The sequence below is a fragment of the Plectropomus leopardus genome, chromosome 14 (assembly GCF_008729295.1).
Source record: "Plectropomus leopardus isolate mb chromosome 14, YSFRI_Pleo_2.0, whole genome shotgun sequence".
NCBI lineage: Eukaryota > Metazoa > Chordata > Actinopteri > Perciformes > Serranidae > Plectropomus > Plectropomus leopardus.
Genome location: NC_056476.1, coordinates 19,092,351 through 19,100,829, shown reverse-complemented (window position 1 = coordinate 19,100,829; position 8,479 = coordinate 19,092,351).

Genomic DNA, 8,479 nt, shown 5'->3' with positions numbered 1-8,479 from the left:
GAGCACTTCTAAAGGCTTTAGATTAATAGTTAACTGCACCATGCGTATTAATCTTTCTGTTCAGAGTTTGTGTTCTCATACACTCCGTGATGATTTATTAGCTGGGGTGATGAATGGCACTGATAGTAGAAGTGCAGACCCAGCACATTTTAGCAGCGGTAATGTGTTTATCTTGTAGCCCGTGTGCTGTAGGACCACAGTAAAAAAAATCTGCACAGTGCAATAATGTGATGCCAACCATTATACATATACACACATTTGTGTGTTTTTTATGTCTATAAATGGCAGGTCTCAATATGTCAATCAAAGGTTAATGTTTTACAATAAATTTTGCATATTATCCATGTTTCCATCTGCAGGTAAAAATGGGTAATAAATAGGTAATATTTGGACACTGGACAATAAAGTCCATACATATTGTTTTCAGCAGTGGCTTCCAAGCTAATGTTACTCGTATGATCAGTGTTTAGTCAGTCAAATGCATGACTTACAAACAAAAACAAACATATATTCAGAAATAAATTAATTTAAGCATTATCGCTTTACAACATTTTAGCAGTATATAGCTTACATACAATTTTTTTTTTTTTGCTATAATGTAAAAGATTTTATTAACTCAAAATATTAAGCATTTATACAAAGATGAGGATTTGCATTACTTACTGTGATAATCACACCAGTGCAAGGACTGTATAATTTTTCCACTAAATAAGTAAAAACCTACCGACTTGTATTCATGTTGATGATAAGAGCAGAAATCGGAAATAACCTGGACACAATTTAAGTATCTGAATCAATATGCGCAAAATTATTAACAATACAAGGCACAAAAAGTTGTCCAAAGCTGGAGATACACTGTACAATTTGATCCAGTGTCAGACCTTTTTTTTGAGCTGCACAACTTTGGAGTCAAATTAAATTTCTGAAATCGCCTAAATTGCCTTGCAGTGTACGAGGGGAGTGAAGACTAATCACGGACTGATCAACTAGTCTTGAAGGCTGTTAGACGTTCAGACACATATTTGACATGCCAGAAATTTTGGTCAGCTGTCTTCAGGCATCGTGCAGATAAGAGAAGTGCCACAATTCCATTCCCAGGGTCGGTTCAGTTTTTTTTCCTCATTCAATCAGTGGTGCAGTGTATACCAAGCTACTTTACTGGTGCTGCTAACTTTCTAACTTGTGTGTGCATGTGAGAGAGAGAAAGAGCGAGACCGGGAAACCAAACTTGGACTGACGTTTTTTGCAGAACTTTTCTTTTAAACTCTTTTAAGCTCTCTCTACATTATTGTGAACTGTACCTCCACTGGCAAACAAGTGTCTACCTGCCTGAGCTTTCAAACTAATCTTTATTAAAAAATTCAATTGCCAGAATGGTCTGGAGGGGATGGTTTTATTTTCTATTCTGTGCGTACAGTGTGAACACTCGGACTGTTGATGAAGATCGGACCCTAGAGTGTAAGCACATAAACCGTGAGCTTTGGCTTTACATCGCAGATGATTTACTTGTACAATGTGAGTTCAAATGGGCTCAGATAGTACATGGTGTATGTATGCCCAGCTTAACTGTCAATCAAACTGCAAGTGAGTCTTAAAGTCTGCAGCTAACGGGAATAGTATCAACAGGCCAATACCCTAACAGCTAATGATTTTATTTTGTAGGGTTGCAATAAGAAGCTAAAGCTAGAATCTGATATTGCAGTGTGGGATGGATCATAAGGAGTTTGTTTGATGAGGACTTCAGTTTTGAATGTGCAACTTTCACAGTTTACGTTCAAGGTATATTTTAAGATTTGTTTTTTCATTTGTTGACATGCCATCATTTTGGAAGTGGAACTTTGCTTTCCCTGGTTATGCTGGTGACAAGTGTCCACTGGTCACTTCGTGTTACCCGCTCCGCTAACAGCCGTTACCCTCCGCCCTCCACCTCCCGCCCTCTCACCCTCGCCCCATCCTCGGCCTTACCCCGAGCCTGGGAGCGGAATTCTGGGAACATTTTTCCATGTGAAATGCCGAGGTCCAGTCGAGGGGTGTGACGCCAGTGCATTGTTCCAGCGGCAAAAAAAGGAACCGCTTGTGATGAGGCCAATTCCTGTTGGTTCCAAAAAAACAGGCACTTTCTCACACCGACTTCCTTCCTCATTGGACAGCACAAAACAATCCCACACCAACCAGCAAAGCGAAAAAGAAAAAGAGAAGGAGAAAGATCAGCAGGAGAGGTGAGCTTGGGATTTTTTTTTTTTTTTTAGTTAGTGTAGGTTGTATGTGTTGCTGGAAACAGATCGTCTCTGCAATCTCCAGTTTTCACCTGAATGCCCCTTTAAAAAGTAGAAGTCTTTATCTGCATACACAGACCCCTGCAAAACACACTTGCACTGTATGCTAGCCTAGTGACAGCAAGCTGCTCTTATCTTTACTGCCTGTATGATCGTCATCACTTCAATGAATCTCAAAGCTTTTTACTGACCCCTGAATGTTTGCTTTCGGCTCCAGACTGAAAACAACAGGCAGTGATTGTGGGTTGATCTTAAACGTTGCTATCATGTTATGAATTATCTTTTTAGGAAACCTTTAGCGGCCAATTGAGAAAACAGAAAAAAGGATTGAGTGAGGAGGGCAGCGAAGGCTCAAGTGATTGAGAGAGCAGGACTCAGGAAGCACCTGCCTGTGCGGAGGGCTGAGCATTTATCTGACCCCGCTCACATCAGGTGGTTTCCTTGTTTACGTTATCTCCCTTCAGCTCCCTGTGGCCCAGCCACTATTGGCTACTCTGGACCACTCCTTTTTTCCACCACATTCATTGATCTTAAGAGGGCCTGCCACTTCCCTGTTTCTCCTTTCCCACCAGAACGGTCCTCTACCTGATGCTTTGTCATATGATATTCGAGTTGTTCTGATCAGCCCCTGATACTGTACAGAATCTACTGTGTCTCACATGATGCTCAATATTAACTCTAGGTGCTATACACTAGATGTCTTTTTATGCTACATAAAAGTCATTGACTTAAGATGCCATTTAATGTCACAAATGTATGTTTTTTCCACAATATCAAGGTTGTTCTATTGACTGTTATGTGTGAGTGTCTCAGGGTGACATGCAGATGTTTTTTTGACACTAGTGCTATTCATGTAATTTTTCAAGTCATTTTCTAGTACTGTACATTGGTGCCATGTGTATATATGTAGATATTTATATTTATCTTTATATACATTTTTGCACTTTCATCTTTTTCACTTGTCATCACATGCCCTATCTACATTTTGTTAAGTTGTTATCTATTAATATTTTTGTCTTTATGTATTTATGAATGGGAGCCTACTGAGTACCAGGTGACCTGTCAGGTGACCTGGTGTAGTAAGTATTAGTATGATGAAGAGCATGTAGCTCGAAATGTCACCATGGTTGTACTTATATTAAATATTCGTGGAAGCATAATATAGTGATGCAGACTTTGTTTTTCTTTTTCTTTTCTTTTGTATAATCTCTTGTCCAGTAACTAGCCTTCTTGTTGTCTGAATGTGTGCGCTTTTGTCAACTTTTTTTTAGCGGAGAAACCTACATGACAAAAGGAGGGATCGCTTTAATAAGCTAAAAACTCAAAGCTCTGCTCGACCTCTCACCTCTGTCCTCACAACACAAACATGGCAGCCTTGAAGACCACCTTCCTTTTCCTCCTCGTGCCTATACTTGGGCTCAGTGGAAACAAGCAGCCTCATCAATTAGCCTGACTGATAACCTTGATCCTGCTGTCCTCCCTGTCACATGTATTGCTCAACCTTAACCCAGCTGGCAAGATTTAAACACTGATCTGCCTTAGGGGGAGGTCGGGGTTTTTAAATGTTTTCATGCACCGGTTTCTGGTAGTTCATTATTCCAGGAATACTGTTGAGACAGCGCTTTTCCTCTCAACGCAGCAGCATTTTTAATAGTAAAGTTATTGAGTTGTACTGCCGCTGAATGTTTCCTTTCCCCCTGTTGATATAATTACGGTGAAATTGCTGCTTGGCATTCGGGGTAATGACTGCAGGTGGGCCAGGCACAGGTGCTGCCTGTAATTACAGTGCACATAAGATCCAGAAATGATTATCTGGGCTAAATACGTGTAATCAACCTCTGCAGATGCACATCTTAACTGTTTTATGAAATGTTTATTCTCACCAGGAGGCATGGCTGAGCATTGTGTGTGTGTGTGTGTGTGTGTGTGTGCGTGTGTGTGTGTGTGTGTGTGTGTGTGTGTGTGTGTGTGTGTGTGTGTGTGTGTGTGTCAGAGACAGACAGAGTGTGTATATGCACCAGTGTGGCAGTGCTTGGTTGCAGGGGTCGTACCCGTGGTGCTTCATCATGTTGTTGGAATCTATTTTTTCTGGCAAGACTTTAGGTGGACTTACGTCACAGACTCTGATGGGCAGCCAAGTGACTCACTGAAGCAATATCAATAATTTCATCTCTCAATCAGCTGAGTTATGACTCAAGAGGACATGCACAATTTTTGCACAAGGCTTAAGTAGTCATTCTGAAGCAAACCCGTCTTGATGGTACTTTTCCTCCGCCCTCCTTCTCTCTGCGCGGCCTTTCAGTGGCCCTGCTTTCCTTACTATCTTGTTATCTCAGCAAGTGTTTCCTAAGAGCACCTCACTCTTCTCTGGTACATGTGGTAGAGCTTGCGGCGTGTTACGTCCACAGGGTATTGTTCTCCTGCAGTTTGACCATCATAAATTAGCTGGAAACGATTTGTCAGATGTGAGAAGGGGGAAAGCCAGGAAAAGGAAAAAAACAACAACAAAATCAGGGGCCCTGACGTGGCCCCAGCACTGAACCGTACACTGAACAGATATGTTAATGGTCTCTGTAATTGCTCCAGTTCAGGCTATTTAAAAAGAAATATTATCCAGACCGCTTAACTGGCAGTTAACAGGAAGACATTTTCTAATTTTACGGTTTACTCTAACTGCTTGACTCTGTGTCAACTCCATAGCATTCCCATATTTATCACTTTATGTAACAAGGGAGAGAGATTGTTATACAGTATGTATGTATGGATGATAAACTGTATAAAACAATGGATGTAGCTACTGTGACATAACCCGTTGGTTTTGGATTCTCGAGTTCAGCATTTCAGCTGTTGCCATCTTGGTTTTTTGAAGCCAGACGTGACCATATTTGGACGGAAGGATAGAGCTGTGCAGGAGCGAGGGGTGGATCTTACTCAAATGCCCCTTTCCCACTGCACAAAAAACCCACTAAGACCCTCTCACATCTTGCTTTTGTATTTACTGCGAAATGTAACAATCAGCATTCACATTCGCGTCACATGACTCTGCAGTCGTCATGGGTGTTTGTCAGCTCTAATCAGCACTAATGCAAATACAACACCTGGGTGAAAGCTGTAATTTTGGCCCCTTTAGTGGTGAGATGCATTGACATGTCATCATAAAATAAAGTCTATCTCTACCCAAGCAACGCTTAAAAATCGTTCCAAAATGGTCTACAAAGAGTTTAAAAGAAAAAGTAGGAGACATAAAGATAAGTAACCACCGTAACATTTTCACTGGCCTCCATGCTGCTTTCTACTGTTTACTAACTTTTTTTCGGCCTGTCTGTAACGTTGAACATGACACACCAGTAAAAGAAACGCACACAGAAAGGCATACTTGTCAACTGCATAGCTCTGATCTACTGGCATTGAGAAAAAAAGTCTATAACCTTTTTTTAGCGTCTTTACTCGTGTTGAAATAATCCATGTACACGTGATACTTTTGGTGGGAAATTGATAATAAACTGTAGCGACATCTCACAGACAGCCTGACAATCAAGCAGCCTTGCCCTTAAAAATGCAGAACATTAAGCCTTACAAAATGTCAACAGGTGAGTTATAGAAATGTAAAAAATAACCCTTTACAGTTGTCATGAATGTTGAAATTAGCTAGAGCCCAAACTGTTTTTGGCATCAAGCTGTAAACATTTTTAACATACCCATGTTAAAAATTTTCCATGGGGACTGACTCACCTCTAGAGCCAGCCTCAAGTGGCCATTAAAGGAAGGGAAGTTTTCGCTTGCACTTTCATTTTGGCTTCATTTGTCAGCCCTGGAGGTTTCCGCTTGGTTCGGACTACAGTTCATGGACTAAATTGTACATTTAATCAAAGTAAATGGACAAAATTTGCTCAATAATGCAACAGGAACTCTGCCAGTTTCAGGGCTGCTACAAAGGAAATGTAAGAAATGTACATGTGTGACAACCACTTCCATGTTGACCAAATGAAGAGTGTGTTTATTTGAAATTGCTGGGGGAAACACCCCTGTTTATTCCGCAGACTGATTCCTACTCACCATCAACATGACCCTCTTTAATGAGGGAATTCCTGAACATCAGAGGATGTCTCACGCACATCCTGGCCCTTAATCAGCTCTCATGCTCTTACCTATATCATCAAGGTCCCACAGCAGTGACCTAGGACAGCTGACACATCCTTCTATTCCCTGGGCCTCCCGGAAGGAACACATGGTCTGTCCATGCAGGGAGCAAGCTAAATCCTTACCAAATGCCCTTCCCGGGTAAACTTGAACCGCCTCAGTATGGCTGCGGCAGAGAATTTTTGAGCTACTTTAACTATGCCTTTCTGGCTTTGCCGTGATTTTATGTCAAGATCAACTCTGTACCAACCCCTCCGGGACTCCTACTGTCACAACCAATGTTCCCATGGATGGGAATGACCCCCGGGATGCAGAGATTGACAGTGAGCAGAGTGGGACCAGGAATTAAAGGTCTCTGAAGAGTCAAGAGGCTTGTCAGAGGAGTAAAAAATAAAAACATGCTGTAAAGTGGGTCCACAACATCAGCATGCCCTTAGCTGTGACATGGGAACCCCCCCACCCCAAACTATGCCTGTAGTCATTCCCCCCTGGACAGCAAAGGGCAGGTCATGCATGAGGCCCTGTGTGCAGCTGGATCGCTCCCTGCTACCTCATGCCAGGCTGATGTATGCTGGGAACCAACTAAGTTAAGCACACAAGCTTGAGATCAGCCTCTGATACACACGGAACCTCACACGGCTTCTGATATAAAGCCAAATAAGAAACCCTTTTACAAATCTGCTTTGATAAGGAAATGTTGCAAGGCGAGGGGAAAAAGGGACCCTGGCAGTCATCAGGAGCGTGAAAAATGACCGCGATTCCGTACGAAAACAACTTCCCCCACTGTAAAATAACAGTAATCCTGCAAGTGTAGGGGAAATCAGAAGGAAGTTCCTCCCTTATAAGAGAGTGGATTGTTCTCCGGCTTTGATTGTTTATGCAAAGCTAAGCATGTTTGCTTTTAAATTATGTCACAATGTATCACAGGAGTGCTTCCAGTTTTGCACAGGAACAAATACTGCATGCCTAATTTTGAATGAGTGTGCATTTGTTTAGCTCTGCATCTCTTGATTTCCTAATTTGCAAAAATGAACCCTTGGGGATGTGAAAATCACTTCAAATTGAAGCTCATCACCAGAATAATTGACATACTGTATTATTGGATCCAGTACTTTTTTGGCTCTTTTCTAAACAACATTTGATATTTTCTTGGCAGTGTGTTACTTTTTTTTGTTTTGTTACAGATATACACATGGTAAATTTGCACATATTATTCTCCCACTCTACCCCTCGGCATACTTGAATTAACTTTGACCAGTTTTTACACTTGTTGATAATCTGTCATCTATAGATATTCCATAGATAAAATGTTTCTCATTTTTACAGAATATGTTAAGTTTTTTTTTTTCTATTTATCTATTTGTAAACTCTTATTTCCAGTAAGATCTTGATAAGAGTTTGGCTAGCAGTCTAGAGCACACACTATTTACCCTTATGTCCTCAGTTTGACACCTCATTCCAATGATACCTGTCACTCTCTATTGTCAAGAAAAAGCAAAAAATAAAAAATGCCATAAAAATTGCTCATCTTGATCTGGAAGTCCCCATATTTCTTCTCCACATTGTATTAAAAATAGTCCAGAAAAACTCAGCTCTTACCTTTAGAGCTGAAATGTCGCCTTTAAGTCGTGATAGCAGAAGATGGCCCCACTCCTGCCAGGTCTGTTTTGTCCCATCATCAATCTCCTTAAAAACTGTTACCATGGCACCCAGTATTCTGCAGAGGAAGATGAGGACAACATTATAATGTTTTCTGTGATGCTGTATTACACTACAAGGCCAAAAATTTTGTTGGGTCTCTTTTCATCTTTTGCTGCTGGTGTGGCTATTGAAGAAACAAACAGATAAGCTTAAGAGGTGCCCAGATATCAGAAGCATGCAGGTGCAAAATCTTTGCCTGATAACAGACAAAATTTTAATGTCATCACACTTCATTTCAGGAGGATTTGAGTTGCCCTAATCAATCACTTGAGACTTAAGTATTTGCCACCTTTATGTAGAGCCATGCCAAGATTCATGCTTTAAAATTAAACATCAGTGGTTTGCAGAAATGTACAATTCCT